General features: G+C 42.3%; 1 protein-coding gene across 6 annotated transcripts in view; it reads left to right on the top strand.

The window, feature by feature from the left end:
• The window catches only part of yrk (Yes-related kinase), a 302,153-nt gene that overhangs the window by 127,337 nt on the left and 154,685 nt on the right, over positions 1–20,131 (top strand). For all 6 annotated transcript variants that reach the window (XM_060847433.1, XM_060847429.1, XM_060847432.1 and 3 more), the window contains one exon: positions 4,475–4,533. The gene's annotated coding sequence lies outside the window, so the exon portion shown is untranslated. The remainder of the gene's footprint in view (positions 1–4,474; positions 4,534–20,131) is intronic.

The following is a 20,131-nucleotide window of genomic DNA, read 5'->3' as shown; positions in this document are numbered from 1 at the left end:
TTCTTGAACCGCTGCAGTCCATGCCTGTACATCCATGGTGCTGTTAGGAAGGGAATTGACCCAACAGGACTGAAAGCACAGTGATACAGCTCTATGTCAGGATTGTGTATGATTTGAAGCGAATCTTGCAGGCAAAAGTATCTTCTGTTTTTGTCCTCCTTAGTGAAACAGTTGTAACATTGGTAAGTTTTCTTGGGGAAGCCTTGATGAATGTTGGCAGTGCGTTTTGTAGATGGTGCACACTGCTACTGAGGGAGTGGAGGTTGAAGATAGTGGATGGGATGCCATTCTAGTAGCCTGCTTTATCCTGGATGATGTCAAGCTTCTCAAGTGTTATAGAGTCATAGAGATGTACAGCACAGAAACAGACCCTTCAGTCCAACTAGTCCATGCTGACCAGATATCCCAACCCACTCCAGTCCCACCTGCCGGAACCTGGCCCGTATCCCTCCAAACCCTTCCTATTCATATACCCATCCAGATGCCTTTTAAATGTTGCAACTGTACTATCCTCTACCACTTCCTCTGGCAGCTCATTCATGTTGTTGGAGCTGCACTCATTCAGGCAATTGGGGAGTATCCTATCACACTCCTGACCTGCTGTCAGGAGGGAGTCAAGAAGTGAGCGACTCGCTGTGAATTTCTGACCTCTGACCTGTTCTTGTATTCATGGTATTTATTTGGCTGATCCAATTCAGTTTCTAGTCAATAACCTGCATGATGTCAATGATGAGAGACTTAGCAAAAATAATGCCATTGAATGTCAAGGGGCAATGGTTAGATTCTTTTTTTTAATGGAGATTGTTGTTTTCTGGCACTTGTGTCGCATAAATATTACTTGCTAATTATCATTCCAAGTCGGAATATTTTCCACATCTTAGTGCATATGGAAATGGACTTCTGCAGCATTTGAAGAGTTGCCAGGAGTACTGCATACTGTGCAATCATCAGTGAACAGTCATCAGCTTTGCACAATGTCGCATATTTAGTAACTAAACAACTGGGGACTTATTATGTTTTCAATGCATTAGTGATGATCAGTTTTTATTGATTCAGAGGAAAGTGAGCATGAGTCTGTAGCCACAGTGTTATTGTTAGAATCATAGAATCATATAATAAGGAAGAGGCCATTCAGCCCATTGAGTCTACACCAACAGAAATTACTCTAAATCTACACTAGTTCCACTTTCCAGCACTTGGTCCTGAAGAGGCCTTGAATGTTATGGCTTTTCATGCACTCATCCATGATCATTCCAGATCAAAACCCTGTTTCCTCAGCCCACATTGTGAAATTGGTAGCCTTTATAATTACATATAAAACAGGAGCAAAACCTTAAAAATCACACAACACCAGGTTATAGTCCAACAGATTTAATTGGAAGCACTAGCTTTCGGAGTGCTGCTCCTTCATTAGGTGGTTCAACCTGGTGTTGTGTGATTTTTAACTTTGTACACCCCAGTCCAACACCAGCATCGCCAAATCAGGAGTAAAACCCGTTCAAGATAACAGCCTTCAGACAGGAGATCAAACATGCTCCAAAGTAAAATAAATCTTCATTCCCATGTCTTAAATTAATAATGAACTTTACATCTTTACTTCCAATTCCCAATAGCCATGGGACTTTGCTTTTGTGTTAATTGAAAAACTTTGAACTTTTGTTAGTTTTCTGCGACACTTTCCAAAATTGTAACCACCAATTTGTATCATCGATAATCACAGGTGAGGTGCCAGAAGACTGGAGGTTGGCAAACGTGGTGCCACTGTTTAAGAAGGGTGGTAAAGACAAGCCAGGGAACTATAAACCAGTGAGCCTGACCTCAGTGGTGGGCAAGTTGTTGGAGGGAATCCTGAGGGACAGGATGTACATGTGTTTGGAAAGGCAAGGACTGATTAGGGGTAGTAAACATGGCTTTGTGCATGGGAAATCATGTCTCACAAGCTTGATTGAGTTTTTTGAAGAAGTAACAAAGATGATTGATGAGGGCAGAGCAGTAGATGTGATCTATATGGACTTCAGTAAGGTATTTGACAAGGTTCCCCATGAGAGACTGATTAGCGAGGTTAGAACTCACGGAATACAGGGAGAACTAGCCATTTGGATACAGAAATGGCTCAAAGATGGAAGACAGAGGGTGGTGGTGGAGGGTTGTTTTTCAGACTGGAGGCTGTGACCAGTGGAGTGCCACAAAGATCGGTGCTGGGCCCTCTACTTTTTGCCATTTATATAAATGATTTGGATGCAAGCATAAGAGGTATAGTTAGTAAGTTTGCAGATGACACCAAAATTGGAGTGTAGTGCACAGCAAAGAGGGTTACGTCAGATTACAACAGGATCTGGACCAGATGGGCCGATGGGCTGAGAAGTGGCAGATGGAGTTTAATTCAGATAAATGTGAGGTGCTATATTTTGGGAAAGCAAATCTTAGCAGGACTTATACACTTAATGGTAAGGTCCTAGGGAATGTTGCTGAACAAAGAGACCATGGCATGCAGGTTCATAGCTCCTTGAAAGTGAAGTCACAGGTAGATAGGATAGTGAAGAAGGCATTTGGTATGCTTTCCTTTATTGGTCAGAGTATTGAGTACAGGAGTTGTGAGGTCATGTTGCAGCTGTACAGGACATTGGTTAGGCCACTGTTGGAATATTGCGTGCAATTCTGGTCTCCTTCCTCTCGGAAAGATGTTGTGAAACTTGAAAAGGTTCAGAAAAGATTTATAAGGATGTTGCCAGGGTTGGAGGATTTGAGCTACAGGGAGAGGCTTATCAGGCTGGGGCTGTTTTCCCTGGAATGTCGGTGGCTGAGGGGTGACCTTGTAGAGGTTTACAAAATTATGAGGGGCATGGATAGGATAAATAGGCAAAGTCTTTTCCCTAGTGTAAGGGAGTCCAGAACTAGAGGGCATAGGTTTAGGGTGAGAGGGGAAAGATATAAAAGAGACCTAAGGGGCAACGTTTTCACGCAGAGGGTGGTACGTGAATGGAATGAGCTGCCAGAGGAAGTTGTGGAGGCTGGTACAATTGCAACATTTAAGAGGCATTTTGATGGGTATTTGAATAGGAAGGGTTTGGAGGGATATGGGCCGGGTGCTGGCAGGTGGGACTAGATTGATTGGGATATCTGGTCGGCAGGGATGGGTTGGACCGAAGGGTCTGTTTCCATACTGTACATCTCTATGACTCTAATATTATTATCACTAATTTCCATGTGTTAAATGTTGGGTGGAAAAATCTTCTCGTGTCAATTGCCATTAGCCATTCCTACAACTATCTAGAATTTGTGGGAGTTGATTGGTGCTGTTGTATAATAATTTGGATGATAAAATTTGATGTTTTCAAATTTAAAATGGTGCTGGATCATAGCAACATTGCTAATTATTGCACCAATTCTGGCAACCAAGTATTACTTAATCTATTAAGACACTGTATTCTGTGATATTGCACTTCAAGAAATTACATTTGCAAAATGAGCAAATACAATAAATTTTTATGAAACTATGCAATTAATGTGTGGCTTACACAAATATATATATTAAAAAAGTTCATTCTCTGATTAGTTATTACAATATGTTGCATACACAATTGGATTTGATAATCTAATGTCGTGTAATGAGTGAACATTGCTTGTTGAAGGAAGAGAGAGTAAAGTCTGCATGAACAGATGGGTTGAAATGAAACTGGTTATGTGAATTTTATAAGTCTGGTGAGTCATTAGTTGTTCCTTGAGAATTGTAAAATATCTTATTCCAGATGGCTACTTGTCAACAGAATCACACCAGTGTTTCCCAAACTATTTTCCAATATTATATTTCCATTTCAGCACTTGAAAATTAATGTGACCCCCAGATACCAACAAAAATAAAACAGCAGAAAAATTGCAAGTAATATTCAGTATAAAGCTGGAGAGTTATAACTCAATATTTTTCATGTTGTGCAAACATTACAATATGTACGTCCCCTTGGTACCTTTACAGGTGTGATAGTCATGGCTCCTTTCAGGACTTTGCAAACATTCTTTGCCTGTATGTCCTCTTTAAAAAAACACACGCGCATTGAACTTTTAAGTACAATCTGTCTGCAAATAATCTGCAGTTATGATCTGTCATCATGCCAAAGTATTCTTGACAATTGTAGGGAACGCAAATATGCGCTATACATAAAATTTTGACTATGTAGTCTGAGTTCTAGCCTTCTCTGGTCTGAAACAATAGCCTTAACAAATGTGGCAATATAAATGCACATAGGAAAGGGGTAGGCCATTCAGCCCCTTACATCTATTCCATCATCTGGTTGTATATGCAAACAATAAATTGCCATACAATAAATGCTGGCCCAGTCAGTGCAACCTATATTCCATGAATGTTGGTTTTTTTAAAATTTTGATTGTTTCTCAACTTTTGTGTGTACTTAATCTGGAAAATCAAATTAAGAATTACTGACCTTTTCATTTTTGTTTAATTATATTTTTGCTCTAGGTTTCCATGTCTGATCAAAAACCTTTGGAGCAGATGATTTGAACGCTGGTGTACCTTTGGTAAGTTAAGTCGAATCGAAAGATTGGATTAAAATTATTTTGTGTTGACAGAAAAATGAGCAAATTGCTTTTGTTGTGTCCTGGCAAATGACTGGAATCAGTTAGTGCCTTCAACATGTTTTGTTATTTGAACTGGATTACCAACTGTTGCTCAAGCCTATTCATTGAACAATGATCAATGGCTACAAATGTTTAGCAAATTATATATGTCAATTTATATGATCCAACTCTAAAGGTGACTGCATGCATTCAGCCAAAAGCTAAACAGTGTTCTTCTGGGACAGAGTGAAAAGACATATCTCCTGTCCATTAGGCTTAATTTCAAAAGTGCTGAAGTTTTCTGTTCACATTCCAGGACATAAAAAGGAAAAACCAGCAAATGATTCCAAATTTCTGGAACAAATAATCCAAAACTAATACTTCAGGTGCTGACCAACACACAGATAAAAACAAAAATGGAGGGGACTGCAAAGGCTGTTCCTGCCTCGATCTTATTTCAAGACATTTGGGTTTATCAGGCTGTTAAAAACTTGGATGTTTATGAGAAATTGGCTTGGCTATCTCCTGAATACCATCTTCTGGCTCGACATAAGCAGAAGCAAAGATTTGGGCAGATGGGAGAGTAGGGTTTATGGATGACTAGTTTATGTGGAGATGCAAGTGTTGGACTCGGATGGACAAAGTCAGAAGTCATACAACACCAGGTTATAGTCAAATGGGTTTATTTAAAAAAACATAAGCTTTTTTGGAGCGGTGCCCCTTCACATCTGATGAAAGCTGTGATTTTAAATAAACCTATTGGACTATAACCTGTTGTCATGTGACTTCTGACTTGGTTTATGTGTGATTAGTGCTTTTGACTACGTCAAAATATTGCCTCCACTGCGCTTGCTATTCGGTATTATATCCCCCTGGGTTTTATCTCACAGTTAGGCACCAATTCCAGATTTGATAGCTTCCAGCTTCATGAGGGAAGAAGGAGTCTCTCAGTTCAAAATCTTAGAATAATCCAACAAATGTATTGTGACTTTTCCTGTGCTGTAGAGTATCCTGGGTTCCAAGAGAAACCCACAACCCTGCAACCCTGTCCTGAAATAAATGCTAACATTGCATTTACCTTCCTAACTGCCAAATGAATCTGCATGTTAACCCGAAGAGAATCCTGAACCAGGACTCCTAAGTCACTTTATACTTTACATTTCTGAAGCCATTTCCCTTTTAGAAAATAATCCACGCCTCTATTGTTCCTACCAAAATGCATAAACTCACATTTTCCCACATCGTATTCCATCTGTCGTTTTGTTGCTCACTCTCCGAGCCTATTCAAATGCTTCTGAATTTTCCCCACTTCCTCAATATTACCTGTCTCTCCAGCTATGATATGTCTTCTCCAAACTTAGCATCAGTGCCCTCCTTTCCTTTGTCCAAGTCATTAATGTATAGCAATGTATAGTTGTGGCTCCAACTCTAACCTGTGTGGAACTCCACTCATCACTCCAGTGATTCCTGAAAGATCACCCCCAATGACTCCACAATCTTCTCTGGTATCTCCTTCAGAACTCTGGTAGTCCATCTGGTCCAGGTGATTTTTCAATGTCAGATCTTTCAGCTTTTCCACCACCTTCTCCTTAGTGATGGCCATAACACTCATCTCTGCCTCCTGACAGAAGCCATCACATTGGATATCACCAGTAGCTTTGACACTGGGAAGTGGACAGTTGATTTCATGATTCTTTGCCTCACAATTCATTGCATTTTTTATTTTTCCTGGTTAGTTTTGAGAGGAACTGTCTGGCAGTACTCAGGGCAAAAGAATATTTTCTTTTCTTTACTTAGAATGCAGGAGTGATTAATGACTATTCTCAAGCTGTGACCTTCACAGTATGTTCATCCACACACTTGAATATCAGGCCATGAACAAAATACAGACCAGAATTAGAGCTCGCTTTTACCATCTTTTTTGCTTATGCCTGGAGGGGTAAAATCCAAACATGTCTTCAGGAGATAGTCACCTGCTGAGAGCGATGGGCAATCAGCCTTTCCTTATTTCCTTTTCTTGAGTCTTTCTATTTGAAGTTGCTCTGGCTCTATATAGGTGTGGCATTTCAGAATTCCTTGCCAGAGTTTGCCACCTGGAGTCATTGCCTGACTGCATTCCCTCTGGTTAAAACAAAATGCATGTTGCAGTTGAAAGTTCAGAATGTTTACAGGTTATCTGTGGTTATAACCTGTGGTCATGCCACTATAGAAAGGAAATATCAACACATTTTGGACTGTAGAAATGGAGGTAAGTTTAACTATTGACCACACAGTAAAATGACAGGTTTGGAGAAGTCACTCTGTTTATCACTCTCCAATGTGGATTTTCATTGACTACATTACTCTGAGTTAAAACTACCTTTTGAGGTTTTTTCAATAAAAGGGTCAGCTAGCTGTCTGGCCAGGGATTAATAATAGAGTCAGCTCGCTGTCTGGCCAGGGTTTAATAATAGGGTCAGCTCGCTGTCTGGCCAAGGATTAAAGTTGGTCTCTGCCTTCTTAAAGGTCTAGGGATGGCAGAAAAATAGAGATCAAGCAAAAAGACCATAGAACTTTCAGAATTTCAGAAAACTTTTAATAAGGTCCCATACAGAAGTCTTCTTAACAAGATTGAAGCACGTGGGATAGGAAGAATTGCACTAGAATGGCTAGCAGACAGAAAACAGGGAATAGAAATACTGCAAATGGTTTATTCTTGCATTGACAGGCTGTGACTAATGCAGTACTGCAAAGAGCAGGACTTGGGCCCCCACTGTTAGAGTCACAGAGTCATAGAATCATAGAGCCACACAGCATGGAAATAGGTCCTTCAGTCTGACCATCCATGCTGACCATGTTTCTAAACTAAACTAGCCCCACCTGCCTGCACTTGGCCCATATCCCTCCAAGCCTTATCTATTCATGAACTTATCCAAATTACTTTTAAATATAACTGTATCTGCATTGACCATTTCCTCTACCAGTTCATTCCACATACTAACCACTCTGTGTAAAAATGTTGCCCATCATGTACTTTTTAAACCTTTCTCCTCTCACCTTAAAAATATGCCCCCTTGTTTTGAACTGCCCCATCTTTGGGAAAAGGCCTTTGCTGTTCACCTTATCCATGTCCCTCATGGTTTTATAAATGTCTATGAGGTCACCCCTCAGTCTTCTATATGCCAGTGTTAAAAGTCCCAGCCTATCCTGCCTGTCCTTATAACTCAAACCCTCCATTCACGACAACATCTTGATAAATCTTTTCTGAACCCTCTCCAGTTTAACAATATCCTTCCTATAATGGAATGTTGGCCTTTATCACCAAAGGATTGGAGTGCAGCAGTAGTGAAGTCTTGTTTCAGTTGTAAAGGAGCTTGGTTAGATGACACCGGGAGGACTGTGCTTTTTTTGCTCTACTTGCCTCAGAAGAAATATTTCTTGCCATAGAAGCAGTGCAACAAAGGTTCTGTAGACTTAGTCCCAGGATAGTGGAACTGTCCAATGAATAGAGATTGGGCAAATTGTGCTGATATTCTTGAAGGTTTTGAAGAATGAGAGGTAATCTTCTTGTTGGGTCAGGTGTAAGAAGTGGTGGAGATGACTCAGCCCGGTACTGAAAGATAGTGCCTGAGGATCAGCGACTTCGACATTAGTTGGGTTTGATGAGCCAGCTCATAACTTGAATGCAGACGGACTTCTCTTTAAGTTATAACTTTACACTTTTTTCTTATTCCTAAAGTATCAAAATTGCACTGTATTGTGGTGAATGGAAGCTTTTCAATGTATTTTATTGCATTTCTCATTGTAAAAATAAAACCATTCAAATTCAAAATACTGAAAGGGGTACATGCAGGTAAGGTCATAGAATCCCAACAGTGTGGAAACAGGCCCTTCAGCCCAGCAAGTCCACACCACCCCCCACCCCTCCAAAGAGTATCTCACCCAGACCCATTCCCCTACCCTATTACTCTGCATTACTCCTGACTAATATACCTAACCTACACATCCCTGAACACCATGAGTAATCTAGCATGGCCAATTCACCTAATGTCTTTGGATTGTGGGGGGAAACTGGAGTTCCTGGACTAAACCCATGCAGGCATGGGGAGAATTGCCCCAGGTGGCAAAAGCTGTTTTCCTTCACTGGGGAGTCTAGAACAAGAGGACACAGTTCAAAAACAAGGGAGATGCCATTGAGGACTGAGATGAGGAGAATTTCTTTTTACTCAGAGGGTTGTGAATCTTTGGAATTCCCCACCACAGAGGACAGTGGAAGCTTTGAGTCTGTTTAAGTTAGAGCTTGATAATGTTTTGTTTACTATGAGTGGATTGTGGGGATAGAATGGGTAAAAGGCATTGAAGTGATCAACCAACCATAATTGGGTTAAGGGTGGCATAGATTTAAAGGCTTGCTCGTGTTCATGTATCCTAGGTCCCACTCTTAGTATCAATGAGAGCTGTTGATTAGCACACTCAAACAGAGTGGTTTAAGGAATATGGTCCCTGTAATTGTTTTCATCTGCTGGTCACCTCCAAGATTCATTGGTTGAGGAATCATTCGATTTATCTGTAATATTCCTTTTACTTTTATAATATGTCAGGATTCACAATCGCCACTTGTTAATTGGTGAGATACTAGGGGCTGGTGACATGGGATCAACGTAAATGAAAAACTTCATAAGAGGAGCAGCGACTGTCTTTGATGCTTTGTTTTACCTGAGCACTGATTGGAGTACTCCACAATTTGATGCCTCTTGGGCTGTCTTTGTGTTGCATCATCAGAAGTTTACAGCACAACCAGTAACATTACTGACCAGGATTAAATGACTTTGAAATGACAGTGTTAGTTTAAATAGATTTTGGAAGTAGCAATAAAATACTTGAGGCAAAATGAAGTGAAATCGGATTGAAATCATTACAATTCTTTAATGGACTGTTATCTTAAAAATGCAGAAATTCATTTGGCAGTCTTCCTTTGAGCCACGGTGGATTTGAAATGTAGGGCAACTATTATAACGTGATTTTTATTTGGAATCAGTATAGGAATCATTTCAGTTACAATCAGAATATAATACCATATAATGCAAAGTGTTTTAAAATCAATGTTTTTTTTCTTCTGGGATCACTAGATATCTAAAATGTAGGTTTCACTGTTTGGTGACGGATGCTAACATAATTGTCCACATCAAGTGTGTTCATGGTATTCAGTCTCAGTGTAAATTCAAACCTTCATTGACTTTCAGGTGCACAGGGAATAGTTCTGGTAGGATTAGGAAAACTGGTTTGAGATGAATGACAGTCTTATTCAATTACTGAGATGTGTGAATGTACAGGTACACCACGATGACCTGAAATACTCCTTTTGATGCAGTTATGAAGCCAGATTGGAAGTAAAATAAAGTGGAAGTGTAGCTATTTATATTGTAACTGTAGTGAAGAGAATTATGTGAATGTTATTCAAGAAAATAACAGCTGACTGAACATTATCACCATCTTAATTTTTTTTAATACTGTCTTAACACACAAAAACCTTGAAATGAACTCACTTAAACCTGCTATTTTTATACCTCAGACTGTTTCATTCCTGTAACAACATTTAATGAAATTTCATCTGGGAGTTCCTTTTGATTATCATGATTATCATGACATTGCAGCGCTGGAGGGAACAAATTAAACTCTGTCGTGCCCTTCAATAAAGTCCTGACCATTGACAGTTCTTATCTGTCACGCAGAACTGATTAAATCAGTTGTGTGTTTTCTGTGAGCTCAGCACGTCCAGTTTCATAGCAACGAGTGAACTAGGAGCAGGAGAAGACCATTCAGTGACTTGAACAATTCAACAAATCCAGCTCTGATGAAGACTCATCTAGACTTGAAACATGAGCTTGCTCTCTCCCCGTCGATGCTGCCTGACCCGCTGTGATCTCCGCAATTTTTGTTTTCAGTACAGATTCTAGCAATTTGATCCTTCAAGAAGTTCAATGCTGATGTGATTGCTCCACCTTCTCGCCTACCTACTCCTGATAGGCTCAGCAAGAATTTATCTGTCCATCCATTGGATCTGATTTAAATATTTGATTGTGTCAATAAATTCAGATCATCTCAATCACTAAAAGTACTAAACAAGAATACACACAAACCTTAAGCTTATACTGTCCTTACACTTAATATAAGTATCTTGTAACTAATTCTCTAAATTGACACAAACACTCTCTCCTGTATATTTGACAGTTCCTCACTAATGACTTTTTTTATTCATTGATATAGTCTGTACTTTATTATACAGATCCAACACAAATACCGTTGTATACATTTCAAGCAATCAAGGATGTGATGATGACAAATGTGGAGAAGCTGATTTATCTTTGCACTTAATATTCATTTAGTCCAATGGAAGCTGAGTAAATGATGGGTGTTTAAGAAGAAGCCATTGAAAGACGAGAGAGAATGAATATGTGACCACAGGGCAGCCATGGTGATCGATCTAGATTTTAAGATGTTTCCGTATTTGTTCTCTTAACTGTCTATGTTCGCCAATGCACTCTGTGGAGTAGGTATTACATGGTCATCAAAGTGTGATGACATAACAGTCATTCAAATTGGTTTGGACTACAAAGCGAAAAAGTCAAGGTTTAATTTTTATGGAATTAGTGCCCAAGGAAGATTTGTCAACATTCTCTCAATGTTTGCTCAGTTAAACATCTGGTATGTTGCTTAAGTATAATACTATGAGTAAGTATAAATATATTCATATTGATGACAGTGATATACACATATTCTGATAGAGGTTTCTGAAGATGTATAAAAAATGTGGTCTTCAATTACTTGCCATATTTAATATTTTCTACACAAGTAATCCAATATTAATCTTAACAATATATTGAAAGCCACAGCATAACCATTGCAAACATTAAACTCTACCCAATGACCAACAATATTGAATTGTGCTCTTATTGCAATTTGTTGAACTAAGTACAAAACCAATTTTAGGCAATCAAAATGATTATAGCTCTGATTTCTGTCATGGTCATCAGATGTGAGGTAAATAGATGATCAGAATATTTTGCACAAAGTGTAATTTATATTATACATGAAATGCTCATGTACTCCAGTCATTGGGCCCATCTCCACATTTTTATCAAAACTTAAAGCTTTATCTACTTCCTACCGTCTGCAAACTTCAAATCATCGAAAGTCTGCTGCACCCGCAAACCCGCACTAGAGCCCACTCATCCAGCACTCAGCTCTCTGACCTACATTCGCTCTGGCCTAGGAACAACTGAACAATACTAATCTCACCAAATCACTCCATGGCCTCGTCTCTCTCCAAGTCTGCAATGCCCTTTGGTCCCATAATCTTCTGTGATGTTGGCCTTTCTCTGATTCTCCCTTGTTGAGCATCCCAGGTCTGAAAAGAGCAAGTCCTGTTGTTATGGTATTGTCACTGGACCAATAGCTCAGTGTTCCAGAGTAACATTCTGGAGACAGGGCTTTAGGTCTCACCATGACAGACGGTGAAACCCGAATTCAATGAAGAGATGAAATAAAAAGCTAGCTGAATGGTGATCATGTAACCATGTCAATTGTTATTAAAAAAACCCAACTGTTTCACCAACGTCCTTCAGGGAAGGAAATGAGCCATTCCTGTCTAGGCTGGTTGGCTGTGACTCTAGCAACGTGTTTGACTTTTCACTGTTTTCTGGGCAATAAATGCTGGCCTAGCCAGTGATGCTGCCATCACATGCATTATTAAAAAACATTGCTCCAATATTGATTGTAAACACTGAAGTTCGCTTCCGAATTCTTTATACTTCTCATCCTCTCTTTCCTCTGTTAAGATAGTCCTTGAAACTAATCTCTCTGATCAAACCTTTGGCTGTCTCCCTAATTACCTCCTTATGTAACTTAGTGCCATGTTTAGAGTGTGGTGCTGGAAAAGCACAGCAGGTCAGGCAGCATCTGAGGAGCAGGTGAATCGATGTTTCGGGCATAAGCCCTTCATCGGGAAACGTTGATTCTTCTGCTCCTCGGATGCTGCTTGACCTGTTGTGCTTTTCCAGCACCACACCCTCGACTCTCATCTCCAGCATCTGCGGTCCTCACATTCTCCTGGTGTCATGTTTACTTTTCCAATGTTCCTGTGAAGCATCTCACTCCATTCAGGGTGCTAACAAAATACAAGTTTGTTATTGCTGTTTATATGACAGTGAGTCTGATATTAAACCCACAAAGAGAAAGGGAGAAACATTTAACTGGATAGTGCCATCTTTGAGAAGGGTTGGTGAGGAGGATCTCGCCATGTTTATTACAGTTTGAGACACGTTGTCATGGCAACATGAGACATGGAATAGTGAGATGAGATCATGAAATTTTACTTCAGATTTCCTGCTCCAACCTCTCACCCTCAGAACGTGCAGCCCTCCACTCCCTCCGCTCCAATCCCAACCTCACCATCAAACCCGCAGACAAGGGAGGCGCGGTGGTAGTTTGGCGCACTGACCTGTACACCGCTGAAGCCAAACGCCAGCTCGCGGACGCCTCCTCTTATCGCCCCCTTGACCACGACCCCACCTCCCACCACCAAACCATCATCTCCCAGACCATCCAGGACCTCATCACCTCAGGGGATCTCCCATCCACCGCCTCCAACCTCATAGTCCCACAACCCCGCACCGCCCGTTTCTACCTCCTGCCCAAAATCCACAAACCTGCCTGCCCCGGCCGACCCATTGTCTCAGCCTGCTCCTGCCCCACCGAACTCATCTCCCAATACCTCGACACGGTCCTGTCCCCTTTAGTCCAAGAACTCCCCACCTACGTTCGGGACACCACCCACGCCCTCCACCTCCTCCAGGATTTTCGCTTCCCCGGTCCCCAACGCCTTATTTTCACTATGGACATCCAGTCCCTGTACACCTCCATCCCCCATCACGAAGGACTCAAAGCCCTCCGCTTCTTCCTTTCCCGCCGCACTAACCAGTACCCTTCCACTGACACCCTCCTTCGACTGACTGAACTGGTCCTCACCCTGAATAACTTCTCTTTTCAATCCTCCCACTTCCTCCAAACTAAAGGAGTTGCCATGGGCACCCGCATGGGCCCCAGCTATGCCTGCCTCTTCGTAGGATATGTGGAACAGTCCATCTTCCGCAACTACACTGGCACCACCCCCCACCTTTTCCTCCGCTACATCGATGACTGTATCGGCGCTGCCTCGTGCTCCCACGAGGAGGTTGAACAGTTCATCAACTTTACTAACACCTTCCATCCCGACCTGAAATTCACCTGGACTGTCTCAGACTCCTCCCTCCCCTTCCTAGACCTTTCCATTTCTATCTCGGGCGACCGACTCAACACAGACATCTATTATAAACCGACTGACTCCCACAGCTACCTGGACTACACCTCCTCCCACCCTGCCCCCTGTAAAAACGCCATCCCATATTCCCAATTCCTTCGTCTCCGCCGCATCTGCTCCCAGGAGGACCAATTCCAACACCGCACAACCCAGATGGCCTCCTTCTTCAAGGACCGCAGATTCCCCCCAGACGTGATCGACGATGCCCTCCACCGCATCTCCTCCACTTCCCGCTCCTCCGCCCTTGAGCCCCGCTCCTCCAACCGCCACCAAGACAGAACCCCACTGGTTCTCACCTACCACCCCACCAACCTGCGCATACAACGTATTATCCGCCGCCATTTCCGCCACCTCCAAACGGACCCCACCACCAAGGATATATTTCCCTCCCCTCCCCTATCAGCGTTCCGCAAGGACCACTCCCTTCGTGACTCCCTTGTCAGATCCACACCCCCCACCAACCCAACCTCCACCCCCGGCACCTTCCCCTGCAACCGCAGGAAATGTAAAACTTGCGCCCACACCTCCACACTCACTTCCCTCCAAGGCCCCAAGGGATCCTTCCATATCCGCCACAAGTTCACCTGTACCTCCACACACATCATCTATTGCATCCGCTGCACCCGATGTGGCCTCCTCTATATTGGTGAGACAGGCCGCTTACTTGCGGAACGCTTCAGAGAACACCTCTGGGCCGCCCGAACCAACCAACCCAATCACCCCGTGGCTCAACACTTTAACTCCCCCTCCCACTCCACCGAGGACATGCAGGTCCTTGGACTCCTCCACCGGCAGAACACAACTACACGACGGCTGGAGGAGGAGCGCCTCATCTTCCGCCTGGGAACCCTCCAACCACAAGGTATGAATTCAGATTTCTCCAGCTTCCTCATTTCCCCTCCCCCCACCTTGTCTCAGTCGGTTCCCTCAACTCAGCACCGCCCTCCTAACCTGCAATCCTCTTCCTGACCTCTCCGCCCCCACCCCACTCCGGCCTATCACCCTCACCTTGACCTCCTTCCACCTATCCCACCTCCATCGCCCCTCCCCCTAGTCCCTCCTCCCTACCTTTTATCTTAGCCGGCTTGGCTCTCTCTCTCTTATTCCTGATGAAGGGCTTATGCTCGAAACGTCGAATTCTCTATTCCTGAGATGCTGCCTAACCTGCTGTGCTTTGACCAGCAACACATTTGCAGCTGTGATCTCCAGCATCTGCAGACCTCATTTTTTGCTCTTCTGAAGTACCCTACTGTTATTCTTAGGGCAGAGTTTATCTGTGCACTGCCCATAACTCTGCAGGTAGGAGGGGCTTGTTTAATTACCTGGCCGTCCTATCAATTTCTCACCAGCAGGTTCCGAGCACGGCCAGTGACTACCCATCATCCTTAGGGCAGATGAGACCCTCAGATGTCCAGCCATCAAGTGGCCACAATTTTGAAGCCAGTGAGAGGAGGTCAGTGCGGTTGGAAAACTTTCTCAAGCATCAGGTGGGAAAATGGGAGAGAGGTCTTCCTTTATTGGCCCTTTTTTGCACATCGGATGGCCTTCTCACCCACTGCCTTCCTTCTCCACCATCCAACATACCCCTACCAATCCTATCCCTCACGTCTGCTCCTCTGTGCTCCACAGCACCTCTCTCATCTTTCGTTCAAGACGTCACTGCCCAACAGTCTGCTCCGGTCTCACATCCTCCTCTTGTACGCACCAAAAGACCCCCCATTAGTTACCTGAAACCTGGCTCAGGGCTAATATTCTGGAGATTGCTTGTAATTCCATCTCCTGTGGCAGCACTGCTCTAACTATGGAGCTATCAACCACTCAGATTGGCCAACAGCTCTCTGAAGAAGAGTCATGCCAGACTCAAAACATTACCTCTGCCTTCTCTCCACAGATCCTACTGAATCTGCTGAGTTTCTCCAGCAATTTCTGTTTTTATTTCGGATCTTCAGCATCTGCAGTTCTTTATTTTATTTTAGTGGTTTGAGAAAGTGGCTCACCAGTACTTTCTCAAGGTCTATTGAAATGGAAACAAACAAATGCTGGCCTTATTAGTGACACAAATGTCCTAGAACAATTAAAAATTAATTCTCTTCATTATTAAAGCCAGATCTTGAGCTTTGAAACTATAAATGTAAAATCGAAGCCTATAAAGATGTCAACAATGGGGTGTCAGACACTTGGGCTCAGCTTTTCCCATCAGGATTGGAATACTTGGGGGGAGTCTGACAGAGGCCTGAACAATGTGGACTATGGTGAGAAATGTGACAGAATCAGATGAGAAATCCTGAGAAACATTTCTCAACATCGGAGAACAGCACCCTGTATCTTTTAAATAAGTTTCCCTTGTCCAGGTAAGATTCTTGTTCATCTCCCATTCTAATTTCCCTAGCGAGCAATCCAGATGAGATGCTGCAGAAAAGGAAGATTGAGCTAGAAAGGAAACTGGGGAGAAAATTCAGCACTGGTGTAGTATAATCAACTTCACACTACTGACACCATTTCAAATTTGAGTGAAATAACATCAGTCATGCTGTACTGAAACCAGAAAATTAAAGTTCCTAGCAGTTTTGAAACATTTTTTGATCAGTAGCACAGAGTCACTAATCTACAGATGCATTTAGATTTGCAGCAGGACACTCTTGGTGTGAGGCTGAAGTTAATGTTTCCAGTTGGACAGCAAAGGACCCATTGCACTATCTTGAAGAAGAACTTTTAAGTTCTCCCCAGTTTCCTGGAAACATCATACTGTTCAATCACTGTTATGAAAACAAATTACCCAATCACAACCATATTGCTGCTTGTGGGAACTTGCTGTGCAGAAAGTAACTGTCATGTTTCCAGAATGACAGCAGTGAGAACACATCAGAAAGGGCTTCTTTGGCTGTGGAACTCTTTGAGAGTTTCTGAGGTTGTGCATGGTGCTTCATCAGTGTAAATCTTTTTTTATGAGTCATCAAAAGACTGCATTTAGGCAGATTAGAATGCAAAGCAATTTCAATTCAACCATGGAGATTGGAGACCTTTTGCCTGTGGCTGTCTTTTAGCTTTCACTGATGTACTGTCTTAATTAGACGTGTTCAATTTCTTTATCTCACTTAGTCTCATTTGTTGTGCAATTGTAATTGAAACCTCATTTGTGCCTTATCGAATTTCACAAGGTGCTCAGTGCAGGCAATCAGAGTTGCTTATTTGAAATGAATAAAATAAAACTCCACATTAAATGCCTTCAAGATATCTATCGAACTAATACCTTTAGCTAGAAGACGTAAATAATTAATTTTGCACTTTTGTTGGTTTTTACGGATAACCCAGCAGCAAGTGTTCCTGAGTACAAACCAACAGAATAAATGAACATAACATCTCTGATAATGTCCATTGTGCTATCAAAACTGACACTAGGTTTACAGATTAGTATTGACTGAAAAATAACTAAAGAGCCTTTAGGTATGTACCTTTCATGATTTCCCAGTATCACACAACAGTTCGCAGCCCCATAGAGACATTGTTGAAGTGCAACCAATATTAATGATGTCAGACAAAATGGTAACCAGTTTGTATACAGGAAGCTCTCACAGGCAGCAATGAGGTGAATGATCCGACAGCCTTTTCTTGGTGGGTAGGTGTTGCCAACATGCCGGGAAAATTCCCCTTCTCATGGTGCACTGCGATTGTCAATATCCACCCGAGAGAATTGACCAAACCTTGGATTATCGAAATTAAAGCTTCTTCAGAAGTGGTGCACTCCTTCATTGCAGTGGCTGATGTATCAGCTGAGGTCACATTTTCAAGCTCTGCACTGTGACCACCTGACTCTGTCGGCTAGATGTTCCCTCTGAACTGGACCGATGCAGAATAAGCTGCAACACTTGTGATATAATTTGAAAAGAAAGACTTGATAATGACAAGTGTTGAAATGAAAAGATGTAGGATTTATTCAATGCTTATGAAGCATTGAATTTGTTTGTCAAATTATAGAATGTTTTCCAATCCTTAATCATTTAGACACAATGGGCTAGAAATTTGTCAATGATTCCATTCAGAAGGTAATCTATAAGAGGACATGGTGCTGAGGAAGAAGGGCACATCTGGCTGTGGGATGGTGAGAGTAGAGAGTCCGGAGTGCTGGAGGTTCAAAGACTGACTCATGTCATGGCCACCAACACAATTCAATGTTGATCATGGTGTCAGTGATGAACCAGTTAGGGACTAGGCGGTGAATTCTCTCCATCTCCTTCCTCCCCCCACATCATACACCCCTGCACCCCAAAACAGAAGTATTTTAATTATCAGCAAGTTGTATTGGAGTTCTTCAGAACAGTTCTGAAGAAGAATCACTGGATTTGAAACATTAACTTTGCTTTCTGTCTATAGATGCTGCCACATCTGCTGTGATTTCTCCTGTAATTTCTGTTTTTATTTGTTTCAGATCTCTTTCTGTATACCTGTGATTCTTTCATCTGCATTTCTTTGTTTATTAGTTTCGTTTATGATTCATACAATGTACACTAATCTCTTTGACTATTTCTTCCTGGTGAGTTGTCTGTGTGAGTGGCTCAATGCATGACTGAGCAGTAAATTTTCAAAACTTACCAAAGATCAGCACGGTGTGGAGTTTGCACGTTCTCCCTGTGTCTGCGTGGGTTTGCTCCGGTTTCTTCCCACATTCCAAAGATGTGCGGGTCAGGTGAATTGGCCATGCTAAATTGTCCGTAGCTTTAAAGTGGGCGGCACGGTGGCACAGTGGTTAGCACTGCTGCCTCACAGCGCCTGAGACCCGGGTTCAATTCCCGACTCAGGCGACTGACTGTGTGGAGTTTGCACGTTCTCCCCGTGTCTGCGTGGGTTTCCTCCGGGTGCTCCGGTTTCCTCCCACACTCCAAAAATGTGCGGGTCAGGTGAATTGGCCATGCTAAATTGCCGTAGTGTTAGGTAAGGGGTAAATGTAGGGGTATGGGTGGGTTTCGCTTCGGCGGGTCGGTGTGGACTTGTTGGGCCGAAGGGCCTGTTTCCACACTGTAAGTCTAATCTAATCTAATCATTTGAAAGCACCTTCCAAGCCCATGCTCACTTACATCTAGAAAGTCAATGTCAGCAGATACATGGAAATACCATCAACTGCAAGTTCCCCTCCAAGCCACTCATTATTGTGACTTGGAAATACCTTCAGTGCTCTGGGTCAAAATCCTGAAATCCTGTCCTTAAGGACATGTGGATGCAGTGGTTCAAGAGCAAATAGGGATGGGCAAAAAATGCTGACCCTGTCAGCAACGTTCATGTATCACATGTCAATTTTTAAAACCACTATAAATGCCGGAGGAATCAGCACAGAAGCGCTTCACAGGAGGCTCCCAAGCACTGAGGATGTCACCTAGAAAGGGGACGAAACGTTTGCAACAAAAACTCCCAGCTCGGCGAACAGAACCACAACAATTTTTAAAAATATATGAATAAACAATTCTCTGATTTCAATCCACAAAACACTAGCTGCTGGTTTGTAAATCATCCACACTCTCAGGCAGTAACTAATGGCATACCCCTTCCTTTCCAAAAGGAGCATGCAGAGGAAGGAAAGGGAACAGGTTGCCTAATTCTTTCTCATCTTTATCCATAGCAGGGTGTAACTCAGAGAGCCAGTAGAGGACAGAATGGCCTCCTTCCATGGTTACAATTTAGGTGAATCTATCCATAGATTGCTTACCTGCAGTCTGTATAATGTGGAATATGCCACTATTCCAGAGTTAGAAAAGCATGTGGGATGCAATAGGTCACACCTTCAGTCTCATTCTGTCAGTATTTAGATGTTAGTCTGAAACTATTGACTCTTTAATTATAACTTTATTTGATATTAATTTGCAAGGAATTAAGGGGAGCACAGCATTGCCAGCGAGAAACTACATTTGAGGATGAAGGCGTCTCAGACTCGGATGCACAGTCAAAACATTAGAATTATATCTTTCAAGGTTGAAATAATAGGAAATACACCTAGTACAAATTTGGAACATTTTCCTGCAAATGACAATTGATGCTAGATCAATTGATGAGTTGAAATGAGATTGAACAGATTGTTATTGGCGGGGAGTGAAGAATATGGGTCAAGAGCTGGTTACTGGCTTAGATTGCAGATCATGTTGAATGGGGGAAGGTGCTCAAGAGGCTGAATGGCCTCCTCCTGTTTCCATTTTCCTGTAATAAGAAACAGCTGAGAGAGGGTTTTTTTTACAT

Source organism: Hemiscyllium ocellatum, chromosome 30, assembly GCF_020745735.1.
Source record: "Hemiscyllium ocellatum isolate sHemOce1 chromosome 30, sHemOce1.pat.X.cur, whole genome shotgun sequence".
NCBI lineage: Eukaryota > Metazoa > Chordata > Chondrichthyes > Orectolobiformes > Hemiscylliidae > Hemiscyllium > Hemiscyllium ocellatum.
The sequence above is the reverse complement of the archived record's forward strand: the minus strand, read 5'-3'. Positions and strand labels throughout refer to the sequence as shown.